The sequence below is a fragment of the Leucoraja erinacea genome, chromosome 8 (genome assembly GCF_028641065.1).
Source record: "Leucoraja erinacea ecotype New England chromosome 8, Leri_hhj_1, whole genome shotgun sequence".
In the NCBI taxonomy this organism is placed as follows: Eukaryota; Metazoa; Chordata; class Chondrichthyes; order Rajiformes; family Rajidae; genus Leucoraja; species Leucoraja erinaceus.
The window spans coordinates 39,444,039-39,462,907 of NC_073384.1; the positions used below are offsets into that span (position 1 = coordinate 39,444,039).

Here is an 18,869-nt window from a genome sequence, read left to right on the forward strand (position 1 = left end):
ACACAAAGGCTGTTTTGTTTCCTGCAACGTGTTCTTGGGATTGAACCTCCAAAAAAAATAAAAATTCAAGCGGTCAGTTTATTTCCAGTTTTATCGACGGTGTCAAATGTTTTAATGGAAAGGAACTTCTGCAGTTGTATAGGGCTCTGGTGAGGCCACATCGAGAGTGTTGTGTACATTTTTGGTCTTTAATTTGAGGAAGGACATCCTTGTGATTGAGGCAGTGCAGCGTAGGTTCACGAGATTGATCCTTGGGATGGCGGGACTGTCATATGAGGAAAGACTGAAAAGACTAGGCTTGTATTCACTGGAGTTTAGAAGGATGAGGGGGAATCTTATAGAAACATATAAAATTATAAAAGGACTGGACAAGCTAGATGCAGGAAAAATGTTCCCAATGCTGGGCGAGTCCAGAACCAGGGGCCACAGTCTTAGAATAAAAGGGAGGTCATTCAAGACCGAGGTGAGGAAAAACTTTTTCACCCAGAGAGTTGTGAATTTATGGAATTCCCTGCCACAGAGGGCAGTGGAGGTCAAATCACTGGATGGATTTAAGAGATAGATAGAGCTCTAGGGGCTAGTGGAGTCAAGGGATATGGGGAGAAGGCAGGCACGGGTTATTGATAGGGGACGATGAGCCATGATCACAATGAATGGCGGTGCTGGCTCGAAGAGCCGAATGGCCTCCTCCTGCACCTATTTTCTATAACAGGAGAGAAAGTTACAGTGAAAACATATAGTGTTGTATTTTCCATGAAATTAAAATATAATAATTGCAATAACCCACTCCAGCTCAAAATCCATAGCCCCACTTTACTCTAAATACAAGCAGTGATTCAAACACCTTTAGTGGTGGCACTAGGAAGGGAGGCGTGTGGGGGGGGGGGTCTCATGTAGTTCCTTTGAGCATCATCATGGAATGCAGCAGTGGTGAAGCTTGAACTTCAGAGTTCACATGAAGGACAGGAGAGGGTATGACAGCACTGTACCAATTGTAAGATATCTGCTGTGTTGGAGCATATCCCAGCACAAGCAACATGACTAGTTTCTATTTGGGGCAGTAATCCATTCAGACGCCTAGACTGGCGAAGCAGCATTGCCAAGAACTCTCTCTCGCACCTCCTCAACATTCAAAATGGGGACCTGTGGCTAATGCAGCAGCAGATCTAGTTACAGAGTGTAGCCAACATAGAAATCCCAGCCGGTATCTCAGAGACACTGGCGGATGTACGGCAGTCAGTTTCTGCCAGGGAAGATTAAGCAGAGACATCAATGAGTTTGACATTTGACAGCAAAGGATGAACTGCTGTCAGGTTTCAGCTTCAACAGGGACAGGACTGAACAATAGAAATTATATCCGATAGGTCAGAGAACTCAAGAGTAACAAAACATTTTATTCGTAAAAAAGATGCCGAGATTTCAGAGATGTTTCCTGACCCGCTGAATTAATCCAACATTGTGTGTTCTTTTGTGTAAATCAGCATCTGCAGTTCCTTGTTTCTACATTTTATTTCCAAATCTTGCACAAAATCCAATTCCCATTATCCTGTATCTGTACACTGTGATGGCTTGGTTGTAATCATGTATAGTCTTTCTGCTGACTAGATAGTGCACAACTAAAAAACTTTTCACTGTACCTCAGTACACATGACAATAAACTAAACTAAAAGCGGCATGCTCAGTCTTTATAACTTATTGTTCTTTTCTGTAAACCAGCATCTGCAGTTCCTCGTTTCTACATTTGATATCTAAATTCAGCCTGTTCAATCTTAATCGTTTATACTTCAATTATGCTTTTAAACAGGTTAAAAGCCCTGTACCAATGCTTCAAAATCAGGCAACTTTGACAAAACAACAGCTTTAATACTCAAATAATTATAATATAGCTTTGATCCTTTAAGGCATTTTGACCAAAAGTTACAATTTGGAGATATTAGAAAAGCTGTTTCCAATTATTTAAAATCATGGGAAAATAAAAAGGTAGAAACTAGGAACTGAAATAAAAGCAAGAAACAAAATTAAAAAGGCTTGTGGAAAGTGGGAAGAAAGAAACAGCAAAACAGAAGACAATCAGTAAAGTTCTATCTGGAATGTGAGGAGAGCATTGAAAGTGATACCAGTAAATGCAGAACAATGAAATCCTGAGGAAGGGAGTTTGAAAGAAAGAACATAGATGACTATGGGTGCTGTCTGTATGGAGTTTGAATGTTCTCCCCGTGACTGCATGGGTATCTCCCGGACGCTGCTGCTTTCTCCCACACTCCAAAGGCATGCAGGTTTGTAGGTTAATTGACTTCTGTAAAAAGCCTTATGTAAGTTATTTTTCTACTCTGTTTAGTTTAGTTTAGTGATACAACACAGAAACAGGCCCGTCGTCCCCACTGAGTCCATGCCAACCTATGATCGCCACTACACTTGTTCTATCCTACACACTAGGAACAATTTACAGAAGCCAATTAACCTACAAACCTGCATGTCTTTGGAATGTAGGAGAAGGTTGGAGCGCCCGGAGAAAGCCCATGTGGTCACAGGATGAACGTACAAAACTCCATACAGAGAGCACCCGCAGTCAGGATCAACCCGGGTCTCTGGCGCTGTAAGGCAGCATCTCTACCGCTGCAAGCGGCACGATGCACAGTGGCAGAGTTGTTGCCTCAAAGCGCCATTTAGAAAGAGTTTACCTCTTTATTCCTACTACCAAAATGCATGACTCCACACTTTGCTACGCTCTATTCCATCTGCCACTTCTCAGCCCACTCTCCCAACCTGTCCAAGTCCTTCTACAGAGCCCCTGCTTTCTCCACACTAACTGCTCCTCCACCTACGTCATATCATCAGCAAACTTGGATATCGTGCATACCCCTACCTGCACTGACCACCTCTTTGTTAAAAACTTGCCCCACACCTTTGCCCCTCTCAACTTAAAGCTATGCCCTCTCATCTTCCACCTGGGTATAAGCTCTGAACGTCTACCCTATCTACCCCCCCCTCATCATTTTATATATTTCTATCAAGTCTCTCCTCACTCTCCTGCATGCCAGGAAAAATACAATCTAAGTATTCAACCTCTTCTTACAACTAATATCCTCCAAGCCAGGCATCATTCAGGCTTAAGGTCCAAACAGGAATTATAGTTCTATGACTAGAAACCCAAGAGATCAAATTTGAAAGCTATAGAGCTTGTTTTCATGTGAAAAGTGAATTTCATGAATGTGCCAGCCAGCAGGTAGAGGTGTTGAAGATCATGAGAGGAATAGATAGAATAAATGCATGGAGCCCTTTACCCACAATAGGGGAATTAAGAACCAGAGGAAGTAGGTTTAAGGTGAGGGGGAAAAGATTTTATTGGAACCCGAGGGACATTTTTTTTTTGTTGCACAAAGGGGTGAGACCACACCTGGAGTATTGCGTACAGTTTTGGTCTCCTAATCTGAGAAAATACATTCTTGCCGTAGAGGGAGTACAGAGAAGGTTCACCAGACTGATTCCTGGGATGTCAGGACTTTCATATGAAGAAAGACTGGATAGACTCGGCTTGTACTCGCTAGAATTTAAAAGACTGAGGGGGAATCTTATAGAAACTAACAAAATTCTTAAGGGGTTGGACAGGCTAGATGCAGGAAGATTGTTCCCGATGTTGGGGAAGTCCAGAACAAGGGGTAACAGTTTAAGGATAAGGGGGAAATCTTTTAGGACCGAGATGAGAAAAACATTTTTCACACACAGAGTGGTGAATCTCTGGAATTCTCTGCCACAGAAGGTAGTTGAGGCCAGTTCATTGGCCATATTTAAGAGGGAGTTAGATGTGGCCCTTGTGGCTAAAGGGATCAGGGGGTATGGAGAGAAGGCAGATACAGGATACCGAGTTGGATAATCAGCCATGATCATATTGAATGGCAGTGCAGGCTCGAAGGGCCGAATGGCCTACTCCTGCACTTAATTTCTATGTTTCCATGTAACACTTAAAAACATTTATACAGGTGCATGGATAGGATAGGTTGGAGGGATATGGGACAAACACGGGCAAACAGGACTATGTTGGTCGGCGAGGGCAGGTGGGGTCAAAGCGCCTGCTTCCACACTGTATGACTATGACATTCGAGGCTAATTATGTTTGGCACCAACTCATAAAGGAGAGATTGGAATGACCCAGAATGATTTTGTGATTAACAATGTGCTGTGGATAGTTCAATATTTTGGGCTTGCACTATTGGGAACTGGAATGATTTTTGGGCAGAAACTTGAAAAGTTAATTCAAAACAGGATGCAACCAAAAAATACTCATCAGCAAAGCAATCTTCAAAAGCAGTAATGTTTCCTAAAAAGTTTGTTTCATTTCACCAGTTTTAAATATAAGCTATCCTCATCAAGTTTTACTTCTCTATACACACGCCTCAATGTTTCAACTATTCTAAACCTTAACATCCAACAAACACCAATTTTTAGATAAAATGTTATCTGTCTCCTCCCTAGTATTGGTATGTCCAGTGGAAACCTGTGCATTTCACCAGTTTAACTGAGCAAGAAGAAAACCTATTGGTAGGGCGGCACAATGGTAGAGTTGCTGCCTTCCAGCGGCAGGTTCGATCCTGACTACGGGTGCTGTCTGTACGGGGGTTGTACGTCCTCCCCAACGACTGCGTGGGTTTTCTCTTGGAGCTCCGGTTTCCTCCCCCACTCCATAGACATGCAGGTTTGTAGGTTAATTGGCTTTGATAACAATTGTAAATTGCCCCTAGTGTGTAAGTTAGTGCTAGTGTATGGGGATCGCTGGTCGGCCTGGATTCGGTGGGCCGAAGGGCCTGTTTCCGCGCTGTATCTCTAAACTGAATTTAATTCTATATTTTATTCTAAACGTCAGGGTCATACAGCATGGAAACAGGACCATTAGCCCAACTTGCCCATGCCAACCAAGATGCCCCATCTAAGCTAGCTCCACGCCTGCCTTTGCCCCATGTCGCTCTAATATCCTATTCATGTATCTGTCCAAGTGTATTTTATATACAGTTATAGTACAGGTACCTGTCTCAACTAACTTCTCTGGCAGCTTATTCCATACATCTACCACCCTCCGAGTGAAAAACAACCCCTCAGGTTCTTACTAAGTCTAGCCCTTCCCATCTTGCAGATTTTGATGAAAGAGGATGAATTTAGACAGATCCATGGATAGGATAGGAGAGGTTTAGACAGAAATACTGTATCCACAAGTACAGAAATACTGTATCCACAAGTCATCATCTACGGTGAAACATCGTTTAGTTTAATTTATTGTCACGTCTACCGAACTATAGTGAAATGCTTTCCTGTTCTGTGCTATCCAGTCAGTGGGAAGACAATTTTCGGTGTAAACTGGCACCTGCAGTTCCTTCCTGCACTATGATTACAATCAGTGTACAGGTATAGAATGAAGGGAATAACGTTTAGTGCAAGGTAAAGTCCCATTAAAGATAGTCTGAGGGTTGCCAATGAGATAGATACAAGCTCAGGACCCCATTCTAATTGGTGATAGGTTTGTTCAGTTGCCTTATAACAGCTGGGAAGAAACTGTTCCCGAATCTGGAGGTGCGTGTTTTCACACTTCTATGCTTCTTCCCTGATGGAAGAGGGAGAGGATTAAGCTGTTAGGGTTAAAGGAATCGAGGAATATGGAGAAAAAAAAATCAGGAACCGGGTGCTGATTTTGGATGATCAGCCATAATCATATTGAATGGTGGTGCTGGCTCGAAGGGCCGAATGGCCTATCCCTGTACCTATTTCTATGTTTCTATGTCATTGATTATATTGGTGGTTTAGCCGAGGCAGCGTAAAGTGTTGATGGAGTCAATGGGAGGTTGGCTAGTGTGATGGTCTGGGCTGCTCAATTAACAGCCTATCCATCACCTTAAATATGCGCAACCAGTGATAAGTTGGAGGAGTGATTAAATGATGAAAAGATTGATGGTAGAATGTGAAATAAAACTATTAAAGGGGTAACTGAAGAAATAGATTGGTTGAGAATTGATGCAAGTAGACATTATCTTCTTTGGCATGGTCACAGGATCAAGAATGGCTCCTCCGTTACAAATGTGTGGGTTCTGAGATGGCTGATGGGGCCAATGTGGGGTCCACAAATTGGGGTCCTTCCAACATTGGTGAGGCTGCATTTTACTTTTGCATTCAGTTTTGGACACGCTGCTATAGGATGAATGCTGTTTGGCTAGAAATGTCATGAGAATCAAATTCATGAGGATTTTGCCTAAACTCGAGAGCTAGAGGTACAGGGAGATGTTGGACAGTCTAGGACTTTATTCCGTGAGTGCAGGGGGATGAGGGGTGAAAGCTGAGTCTTTTACCCAAAGTAGGGGATTCAAAAACCAGTGGACATTGGTTCAAGGTGAGAGGGGAAAGATTTAATAGGAACCCAAGGGGAAACTTTTTCTGGTGGGTATCTGGAATGAGCTGCCCGAGGAGGTAATTGTGGCAGGTACTGTAACAATATTTAAAAGACATTGGGATAGGTGCATAGATAGAAAAGGTTCAGAGGGTAGGTAAGACTAGTGTAGACAGGGCATCTTGGTCAACATGAGCAAGTTGGGCCGTAAGGTTCCATTACTGATTCCATGATGACTTGGGCAGGTGTGACTGGTGTAGATGGGGCATCTTGGTCGGCATGGGCAAGTTGGGCCAATGGTCCATGACTCCACGTGTCAGGGGCAGCACAGACAATCGTGGATATCAAGTGAGAGTTGACACACATGTTCCTAGCACCCAAGATTGTATCCACCCAGCGTTCACAGACAGACGGGCTGGCCACACCAAGACAGTCTTTGTTGGAATTGTTAAACTGGATTATTTTCCCCTCAATCTTTCCTCAGTAAATATCCTGAACCAACACACTGTTCTTGCTTCAACAAATTTATTTGTCACCCTGTGGGACTTACTCTGGTCCACAACCTGTCACTCGCTTGGAGTTCCAAGTGTTCCCCAGAGCAAGTAATTTACAATAGGCATTGTACAAGAATGTAAGCAATAGCAAGCAGAAGCAATTTGGCACGCTTTCTTGATCCTCCAATCTTATCATCACACGGCATGTGTGTAAAGGTAAAGGTCAGATTCCCCAAGACAAGTGACTCTCACTTTATCACCAATGATCAGGTTCCTCAAAATGAGTGACTTTAGATCCGTCACCACTGCTGCCACAGAACCCAGCATTTTTCCACTCAACGCTGTAATTTTCCACTAATTTACACCATAAAAAACAAAGGGGTCAGAATGTGTGACCCCAAACACAGGCTGGATTACACTGCCGGGGGAATTAAGGTCATGGACAGTCTCAGATTCCTGGCTTCTGGATCGTTTTGGGATGCTGATCTCCGTGACATTTCAGCCTGCTGCTAACTGCTGTGTAAGGGAGGTTATCCAAACTCCATGTTCAAGGTCAGAAGACTCATCGTTTTTCCTTCATTTCATTCAATTTGATGGAATGAACATACAATATTACAGTGGTTAATGTCCAGTGGCCAGATATCTGGACTATTGGATTCAGTGACTCAAACTCATATCTTGCCAATGATAGATGGGGATTTCTATTTCAGGTAAATTAAAAGAAACTATTATTTTACAAAAACAGCTAACGTCAGTGCACATGAAACTACTGTTAAAATGTTTGATTCCTTCAGGTCCTTCATGGAAACCTTGCTTCCATGACCAAGCCAATGTATGAAGGGAAGCTCTGCGAGACCATGGGAGCGCAGAAAGTCAACAATCCATTTTCTCCAGAGATGTTGCCCGACCCACTGAGTTACTCCAGCACTTTGTGCCTATGTTTGGTATAAACCAGCATCTGCAGTTCCTTTTTATTAGCTCATTTTACACTGCCTTGCCCAAAATGTCATCTATTATGTTACAAGGCATCTCATTATAAAGCACTCCGTCTCTCCTTTTAAATTACAATGTACAATAATGGATACAGATTATTGCGCGACAGGACACAGCGAGTTTGACGAATGTCAAATGAAAGCTCTGACAACTGGTGGCAACTTGATCCTAATTCATATCAACATTGGTCGACTGTCAGAATTCTGCCTGCCAAACTTCAAACGTTCAGCAATGACTGTTCTCAGACTGAAATATCACAATGCCCATGTCAGAGGTAAAGTATCCAAATTCCCATTTATGACTACACATTACCAAAAGGCTGGGTCTAGGTTGCCATGTTAAATTCATCTATGAATTAATTACATTTAAAAAAAATGTTTTTGATGTTTTTTTTTAATAATCTTTCCCTGCCACAATTGAACTGATACTGATCTCTTAATGTTAAGAGTCTACAATGGTACACGTACCAAATGGAATAACAAAATTCTTACTTTTAGTTTTAGTCATACAGTGTGGAAACATATGTCCCACCGAGTCCACATCGACCAGTGATCATCCGTACAGTTACTATCCTACACACTAGGGACAATTTACAGAAGCCATTTAACCTACAAACCTGCATGTTTTGCGAATGTAGGAGGAAACCAGAGCACGCGGAGGAAACGCACACGGTCACAAGTAGAATGTATAAACATCAACCGTATTGTGGATCGAACCCGGGTCTCTGACAATGTAAGGCAGCAACTCTACAGCTGTGTTACTGTGCCGCCCCTCGCAGCAGCATAACCGGCACTGTGGTGCAGCGGTCGAGTTGCTGCCTTACAGCAACAGAGACCCGAGTCCAAACCTGACCACGGGCGCTGGCTGTAAGGAGTTTGTACGTTCTCCCTGAGACCACGTGGGTGCTCTGGCTTCCTTCCACACTCGAGAGATGTACGGATTACAAGTTAATCAGCTTCAGTAAAATTGTAAATTGTCCCTAGTGTGTAGGATAATGTTAATGTATCCCTAGTGTGTAGGATAATGATAATGTTAATGTATGGGGTGATCGCCGGTTGGCGTGGACTCAAGGACCTGTATCCGCGTTGTATCTCTAAAGTCTGCAAAGTCTAAAGTCTAATGGCCTGTAAACACAGCACTCAATAGATAATATAATAAAACAAACAATAAAAAGTTCAATACATTTAAAAAGTTCAATAAAGAGATATGTTGTATTAGTGACAGATCCAAAGAGCTGGAGTAACTCAGCAGGTCAGGCAACATCTCTGGAGAAAAAGCATGGGGGATGTTTCTGTTTCTGACCCTTCTTCACACTTTGGTATTGGGTCTTTTAAGTAAGGAGAAATGTACCACAGTTAATAGAAGATGAAAACCACTAAATACAATGGGGTCCTACTTTACTATAGTGCAAAACCCAATTGTAAGCATGCAACTTTGCCACATGAAGTAGTCAATAGAAAGAACAGAGAAAAATGGTTCCTGGATGTTTGATGGTCTGGATGCAAGTAAATGGTGGCATCCACAAGGCATCAGTGTTGAGAGCCCAACTCTTCCCACTATCAGACAAAACAAAAACCAACAAAGTAGGTGCTGCATTGTGGCGCAGTGGTAGAGTTAGTGCCTTACAGCACCAGAGACCCGGGTACAATCCAGATAGGATAGTGTTAGTGTACAGCGTGATCGCTAGTGGGTGAGGATTTGGTGGGCAGAAGGGCCTATTTACACCCTGCATCTCTAAAGTCTGATAAAATATTTCCAAAATCATCCACTCTTGGGCACATGCAGACAATACAGACAAGATGTGGTAATAGTCAACTTCACTCCATGAATATCTTTTGAAAGCAGAACAAGAAGCTTGCAGAATAAATGATATTTGTAAGAAATCTGCATTTGTTACAAATCAATAAGGAGAGGACTGACATTTAATGCTAAAGGTTTAAATGTTGATGTATTTTAAGGTTAAGGTACATATTTTTTCACAAAGCACAATTGAGTAATCTGTTTAAACATGTGGCCTTTAAACTAAAAAAAACAGTAGTATAATGTACAAACCAAGATATAATATCAACATAAATATTGACATAATTAACCAAAAATAAAAGAATTGCACTCGAGTTGCCTTGCTTTTGGATATATGGGAAATTATTCAGTGGCTGAGAAAGAGAGAGCAAGCCTTTTACTTGAACAAAGATAAGGAAAATCTAAAAAAATTGATTAAAGCAAAAATGATATTTTTCAACAATCTACAAAGGCCGTAATTAAATGTCAAACACTGATACAGTGTGGAAACAGCCCCTTCGGCCCAATTTGCTCACTCTGGCCAACATCTCCCAGCTACACTTATCCCATATGTCTGCGTTTGGTCCACATCCCTCCAAACTGTCCAATCCATGTACCTGTCTAATTGCTTCTTAAACATTGGGATAGCCCCAGCCTCAACCACCTCCTCTGGCAGCTTGTTCCATACACACACCATCCTTTGTGTGAAAAGGTCACCCCTCAGAATCCGATTAAATCTTTTCCCCTTCACCTTAAACCTACATTTCACTCCTCCTCTTCTTTATTATTTTTGCCTTCCTTTCATCTCTGGCTTTTGTTACTATCTCCACCCTTCTTTTGAAGAGTACAAGATGGATTCTAAAATGTGGCGACTCATATGGACTCCATATAGTCTACCATCTTATACTCTTATACTTAGTATGATTATGCCTAATGTATAGCAGGTACTGTATGTCATTGAACTAACGATATGCAAAGATTTCATTACATTTAGGTAAACATGACCATGAAATACCACAGAACTTTCTACTAATCACCCTCCCTCACCTGTTACGCTGCTGCAAGCAAGAAATTCATGGATCCATTGTTGGTGCATATGAAAAATAATAACTCTAGATCCATCAGGAAGCTGCAAATAATACAACTAAATGAACATTTGTGTGTAGGTGGAAGTTTTAAACCAACCCATTCAAGATTCAATGTTCATGAGAGTTTATTATCATGTGTCCCTGATAGGACAACAAAATTCTTGCTTTGCTTCAGCACAACAGAACATAGTAGGCATGAGTACAGAACAGATCAATGTGTCCATATACCATTATATAAATATATACACACATGAATAAATAAACTGATGATGTGCAAATAAACAGATAATGGGCTATTAATGTTCAGAGTTTTGTCCGAGTCAAGTTTAATAGCCTGATGGCTGTGGGGAAGTAGCTATTCCTGAACCTGGTGCTTTTGCGAAGCACCCATTCTGAGAATTCAGTCCAGGTGCTGCAGATAAGTTAAACCTCTCCCCATAGCTCAGACGCTAGAGTCCTAGCAACATCCTCACAAATCTTCTCTGCACCCTTTCCAACTTTTTGTTTTTACACAAAGAGTGGAAGGTGTATGAAACAAGCTGCCACAGGAGATAGTTGAATAAGGTACTATCACAATGGCTAAGAGACAATTGGACAGATACATGGATAGATAGGTTTAGAGGGTTATGGACCAAGTGCAGGCAGGGTTGAGTGTAGATGGGGAATGTTGGTCACTGTGAGCAAGTTGGAATGGAGGGCCTGGTTCCATGCTGTATGTCTCTGACCCTAATATCCCAGAGCTAGGGAGATACAACACAACCCATTGCATTAATCGTTGCCTTTTCAATTAGCTGCCTGCTCTTTGTCGCCCATCTTCTTACAGTAGGATTTAGAATGCAGAGTGGGACTGAGGATCAGACTATGACCATGACAGCTATAACATCATATCAGGAACAGCACCATCCAAGAACAACACCATCCAAGGCCACAAGAAATTGCAGAGCAATGAGAAGAAAGAATGAACGGGATGGGGCAATAAAAATATAATCATTTTTTGAAAGCAGAATGGTGTTGTAACTGGACACAGCCCAGACCATCACACAAACCATCCATTGACTCCATCTATACTTAACGCAGCCTCAAAAAACATAATCAAGGACCAGTCTTATACCAGTCACTCCATCTTCTCCCTCCCCCTTCAGGCAAGAGGAACAGAAGTTTGAAAACACATTCTTCCAGATTCTGTTTAAACCAGCATCTGCCGTTCCTTCCTACACATACCTCCAGATTCAGGGACAGCTTCTTCCCAGCTGTTATCAGGCAACTGAACCGTCCTCTCATTAGCTAGAGTGTGGTCCTGACCTCATTGGAGATGGAACTATCTTTAATTCAACTTTATTGGACTTCAATGTTATATCTTTGCACAAAATGTTGTACCCTTTATCCATTTTTATGTGCACTGTGGACGATTTGATTGTATTCGTATTTAGTATTTCCTTTGATTCGATAGCATGCAAAGAAAAGCTTTTCACTTTACCTCAGTACACATTATACTAACAATAAACAAAACTAAAATGCGATGAAGGGTTCATGTTCATTTCTGTTTTATGATTCATTAGCTTTAAAATGTTTATTGAAATTAATCATTTAAATTTACATTGGAATACTAGGCCACAGAATAAGCCTTAGCGTTGCAAACTTGCTAAATTTCCAGACTCATCAACAAATGTTAACTCTAGGTGTCATAAAATATTATAAAGGGACAACAAAGGACATGAACAGATAAATACATGTAGGACGGTGAATAAACTGTTCAGTAATTCCATGAATTAGAAGAGTATAACGTTGGTGACATGCAACATTAATGAGGCTCAGGAATGGGCAGACTGGAAAGTCCTTGGGTTTCACCTTCGCTGTTACAAAGGAGAACACATTCTTCAGAGAATGAGAACACCAGAGCAAACAGTTGTGACTCCAACTCAAGATACTGACAGCTGGCATCGTGTTTCGCATTGCTTTTCAAGCTTCCCATTTAGCATTTACTGTCATCATCCATGGTTCAATCCAGCCACAGGCGTATTTAGTACAACTAAATGTGTGTGATTTAAGCAGCACCTGATAATCTACATGTTGGGTTTGGGTAGAAAGATCGGGTTAAAAGTGTCATCCTGCACTTGAATAGATTTACCTCTTAAAAAGATGCCTCTGGAGATGGGTTCAATCCTGACTACGGGTGCTGTCTGTATGGAGTTTGACCTTTCTCCCCGAGACAGCTTTCTCAGGGTGCTCCAGTTTCCTCCCACACTCCAAAGACGTACAGGTTTGTAGGTTTATTGGCTTTGGTAAAGATTGTAAATTGTCCCTAGTGTGTAGGATAGTGTTAGTGTACGTTGGTGAACGTGGACTGAGAGAGCTGATGGGCCCGTTTCCTCGCCGTCTACCTAACCCAAACTAATTGGTTGGTGTCGGCAAGGTTGTCGGCCAGGCCTGTTTCCACGATGTATCACTCTAGGTTTCCAATCTGATAGGCAACAGAGAGCAGGAGGTTGTGTACTTTTTTTTTAACCATTCATGCAGGGTTTCTGATGCAGCAACTTGTGATTCTCAATATCATCCCCAATGCTCCTCCTTCACCCTGAAGATCATCAAGGAAGTAGTGGCAATTTTTTAAAACAAAAACGGCCCAAAATGGAAAAAAAATTAACAAGACATATTGGAAAGTCTCTGGGGAACACATGGAATAATCAAAGGCAGGTGAGATAAAGTGTACAAATGTACTCATGCCATTAACTGCCAAGCTAAAACAACCACATAATTCACAACTGGTATAATCAAAGTAGGTATTTTGCAAAGCCTAACTGAAGCGTCGCTGAAAATCTGTCGCTGCGGGTGTGCGCGATTTTGGCGCCGTTTAGAGGGGGGCGGGTTTAAAACGCGATTTTCTCCAGGCTGTTCAAATCGAAGATGTTCAGCCTAGTTAATTATTAACGAAAAATCGCTGGAAGACCCCGTCGCAAAAGCTATTATTAGTTTTAAAGGCCTCGTATAATAGTTATAGTAGTTTAAAAATCAATCTCTAAACCTGCGACCACCGGCAGCTGTCAGGGTCGCATAGAGCAAATAACAGAAGGTAGGCTGCTTATTTTTACATTAAAAAGGGCTTCTTAAGATCCCTTTATACAAAGTTTAATATTGCGAGTAGCTCATTTTGGGCCCATTATATCCCGCAGTATTTTTCTGGGCATTTGAGGGCACAAATCTACCGCAATGTGAATGTTCTAAACCAGCGCGTTCACAGGAACCCACTAGAAAGCTGATTTAAATGGACTTTAATTTACAGCAATTGAACACTAAATTCCTTCCATTTGGCCTATAAATTAATGTAAATGAGATTTAAAAATCATGTTTTATCGTGAATTATTTATGAATATTATTTGGACACAGGCTATTTAAAAATATTAATCATTTATTAAGAAATGGATAGATGTTTAGATCTAGTAATTGAAGTTTGAAATTAGCTACACTTGGGTAACTAACTAATTATATCCTTTAATTTCAGGTAATCCAAGTAAGATTATTTTATATTTGTTTCAGAATGGTTCAATCTACGATAACTGAAAATTTCAATCAGTTCTCTTAATTTTTAAGAAGGTTATGGGCTTTTGACTGCACACGATCACAACATTTTTGTTATGTCCATAGAAAATCAATAGGGAACAAGATGCTAATTTCCGAGTATGAAAATGGCCATAACTTTTTAAATACTTGAGATATGAAAGTGAATTAGGTGTCAAATTAAACTTATTTTTATGCTTTATCTGATGGGATAAATTGCAGACTTGACTTTTTAAATCTCAAAATTTTGTAACATTGCTACTACCTGCCTTTCAAAAAACTCCCTCTCACCTGTATCCACCTATCACTCACTAAGCTTTGTCCCACCATCCCCCCCACCATCCTCCCCCCCACCCCCCCCCCCCCCCCCCCCCCCCCCCCCCCCCCCTCCCAATCCCTGCCACCACAATCAGTTTGAAGAAGTGTCCTGATCTGAAACGTCACCTATCGATGTTCTGGAATTGGATTGATTGATTTCTGCAGAGATGCTGCCTGACCCACTGAATTACTCCGGCACTTTGTGTCTTTTTTTTTGGAAAACCAGCACCTGCAGATCTACAAAGCCAACACTAAGCTTTTTAAAATAAGGCATGACTATTGTTCCTAAAATTATCAACCAACACTGATTATTAAAATGTCAAGGATATGTATGGAGTCAAAAGGCATTCCGCCAAACAATGCTAACAGTTATACTTCGAGGAAAACCAGCAGAACATTCTTCCACCCAGTCATGAAGTAACACAATGGTTATAGAATGCAAGCATCCAGATTACAGCGTTACAGGTGGTGACATCTGCGATCAGTATTTTAGCTTGGGTTACTTACAAAGCTTTCAGGCAGCAAGTTCTAAAATCCCGGCTGGCAGATCGCATTTTTGCAATATTTTGTCCCTGGATTCCCGGGAAATACAATCAGTTCCTATTTTGGACGTGCAGAATACGTACATATCCTGCAGCTGTGATGAAATATGTCAGCTGGACTTGGGAGCATGAAGCAGACTTTAAATAAAAAAAATGGGACAGTAAACATCCATTTCTCCACACACCACTTATCCACATATTAGATACTGAAAGCAGTCTCATCGGCCACCTAACTGCGCAGTACTTGCTGGGGTGTGGCGCTAAATGTGAACACAAACTGGGAAACCTTGCATGGTAACACTTTTGATCTCTCATACAATTAAAGGTACACCCTTCAGTGAAATTTAGTGATGCAGCTGGTAGTGCTGCAACGTCATAATGCCAGAGACCCAGGTTCAATCCTGATCTCGGGTACTGTCCATGTGGAGTTTGCACATTCTCCCTGTGACCATGTGGGTTTCCTCTGAGCGCCCCAGTTTCCTCTAAAGTTGCAATCTTCTTCCATTTAATGTTATTATAAACAATGTACTTTGCGAATGCCTGTTATTCATTGCTAATGACTCATTAGTTCCCATGTTCCTCTCCAAATAATCAGTATCCAAACAACAACTGGAGCAAGGTCATCTAGCTCTACTGAGCAGTGCTGAGCCCGACAGGAACTTGAGATGGGCATACATCTATGACTGCATCAGTAATTTATGTTACTTTGCAAATCCTTTCATTTCAGGCCCCTGTGCATGGTTTCCAAACTAAAGGGCCTCTATAATTATCATTACAGTTGGCTTTTCCTCCCACTGTGAGGTGAATCCCTTCACCATTTGGAATCTGTTATATTTAATGTGCAGGGAACAGCCAGGCAGCAACAAATCAAGACCAACAATGAAGGGTTTGTTTGGATGACTTTAGAGATACAGCGCAGAAAGAGGCCATTCGGCCCACTGAATCCATGTTTACCAGCAATCACCCCCATACACTAACCTACACACACACACACTAGGGACAATTTTCTTTACAACCTACTGAAGCTAATTAACATACAAAGCTGTACGTCTGTGGAGTGTGGGGGGAAACTGGAGCACCCGGAGAAAACCCAAGTGGTCACAGGGAGAATTTAAATATATATTTCAAAGCTAGACACAAAATGCTGGAGTAACTCAGCAGGACAGGCAGCATCTCTGAAGAGAAGAAACGGGTGATGTTTCTGGTCGAGACCCATCTTCAGACTCGAAACGTTACCCATTCCTTCTCTCCAGAGATGCTGCCTGTCCCGCTGAGTTACTCCAGCTTTTTGTGTCTATCTTCACTATAAACCAACATCTGGAGTTCCCTCTTAAACATATATTTCAGAGCTGCCGTATGCAAAGTGGTCTTGCTGTGCCAGAATCCTGACATGGTGCAGAACCGACATTGGCTGTGTATGATTTTAACACAACTTTAGACTTTATAGAAACAGCATGGAAACAGGCCGATCAGCCATCGAGTCCGCGCCAACCAGCGATCACCCCGTGCACTAGCACTATTCTACACACGAGGGAAAATTTACAATTTTACCGAAACCAATTAATCTACAAATCTGTGGAGCGTGGGAGGAAGCCGAAGCAGCCGGAGAAACCCATGCAGTGACAGAGAGAATGTACAAACTCCATACAGACAGCACCCATAATCAGGATCGAGCCAGGGTCTCTGGCACTGTAATGGGGCTGTTCCACTGCGGCGAACTAACTGGCGAGTTTAGAAGAGTTTAAGAGAGTTTGAAAAAATGTCATGTTGAAGACCTCCTTTGACCATGTTGAAGACCTCCTTCGACCATGTTGAAGACTAGCTTTGGGAAAATTGGACACTGAATAGTGGAGAGTGAAGACGACCTCCTTCGATCCCCCTTCGACTACGTTGAAGACTATCTACAACTACCTTCAATTACCTTCGACTCCCCTCGATTACCTACAAATAACATGCCGACCTACTACGACTAAACCTACGAGTAAAAAAAGTATTGATTTTTTTCCATGGTGACCTTTTTTTACTCGCGGGCATTTTTCATTATGTTGAAAAATACGCCATGACCTAGCTGAAGCCTTGAGTATGCGGGGACTACTCTCAAGCATGAAGGAGAGTTACAAAGACCTCCTACGACCTCGTGTCGACCATGCTGCAAGCATGTCGAGGGCAAACTCGCCAGAACTCGCGGATTAGGTCGCCGCAGTGGGACAGCCCCTTACGGCAGCGACTCTACCATCGCGCTGCTCTATCCAGTGCTTTACACCAGAATCCAGGCATGAAGTTCAATGGGGAGCAGATATTGGGCGTATGTACGTTTTATAACATGACTCTCTGTCTCAGACTGAGAGCTAAGCACACATTTATGTCCCTGATGAGATTCTGTACCCACATAATTAGAGTCCAGAACCAGGGGCCACAGTTTAAGAATAAGGAGTAAGCCATTTAGAACGGAGACGAGGAAACACTTTTTCCTCACAGAGAGTGGTGAGTCTGTGGAATTCTCTGCATCAGAGGGCAGTGGAGGCAGGTTCCCTGGATGCTTTCAAGAGAGAGCTAGATAGGGCTCTTAAAAATAGCGTATTCAGGGGATATGGGGAAAAGTCAGGAATGGGGTACTGATTGGGGATGATCAGCCATGATCACATTGAATGGCGGTGCTGGCTCGAAAGGCCGAATGGCCTACTCCTGCACCTATTGTCTATTGTCTATACTTTTGAAATCTGAGTTCAGCAACTTCAATGAAAATGGCCATACATTATGATATGATGCTGAACAATGTGACAAATGACAACGTACTTTCCTTTCAAAGATGCTGCTCAAATATTCCACTAGTTTATTTAAAAGGAGACAAAATAACATACTGTTCCATTCCAGACATATTGTACTATTGATCCCACCTTCCAGTGATAAATTGGAGCTGGAGTTTAAAAGGATGAGTGGGGGGGGGGATATCATTGAAACTTACCGAACAGTAAAAGGCCTGGATAGAGTGGATGCGAAGAGGATGTTTCTACTTGAAGAAGGGTTCTGACCCGAAATGTTGCCTGTTCTGTTTCTCCAGTGATGTTGCCGGACCCGCTGGGTTGCTCCAGCATTTTGTGTCTATCAAAGATGTGCAGATTTGTACATGAATTGGCCTTTTGTAAATTGCCCCGAGTGTGTGGGGAGTGAATGGAAAAAGAAGGATAACATTGAACTAGTGTGAATGGGTGATTAATGGTTGATATGGGCCCTGTTTTCATGCCATATCTCTGAACAGAACTGGTAAACTGAACTAGTGGGAGAGTCTAGGACCAGACTAAAGCCTCAGAATAAAAGGACGTACTTTTAGAAAGGAGACGAGGAAGAATTTCTTTAGAGGGTGGTGATTAGTACAGATGTCAAGGGTACGGGGTCTGTCCACAAGTCTAAACCAAACATTCCCAGATATATTACGCAAGTTGTTAATCTAAAGACTACCACTTTTCCTTCTAATCCATCCCTTTCAAATAAAACATAGAACCTAGAAAAGTATTGCACCAGAACCGTCCTTTTGGCCCACAATGCCTGTGTTGAACTTATTGCCAAAATAAACTAATCTCATCTGCCTGAACATGATCCATACCCCTCCATTTCCTGCACATCTCTGTGCCTATCTAAAAGCCTCATAAATGTTACAATCTTATCTGCCTCCACCACCACCACCCTCTATGTTTTAGGCATACCACTACCCTCTGTGTAATATAAATGT

At 42.0% G+C, this 18,869-nt stretch overlaps 1 protein-coding gene across 1 annotated transcript in view; it reads right to left on the bottom strand.

Annotated features, from left to right (window-relative positions):
• LOC129699604 (alpha-actinin-2-like) overlaps nt 1-18,869 on the bottom strand; it is a 64,394-nt gene that overhangs the window by 42,247 nt on the left and 3,278 nt on the right.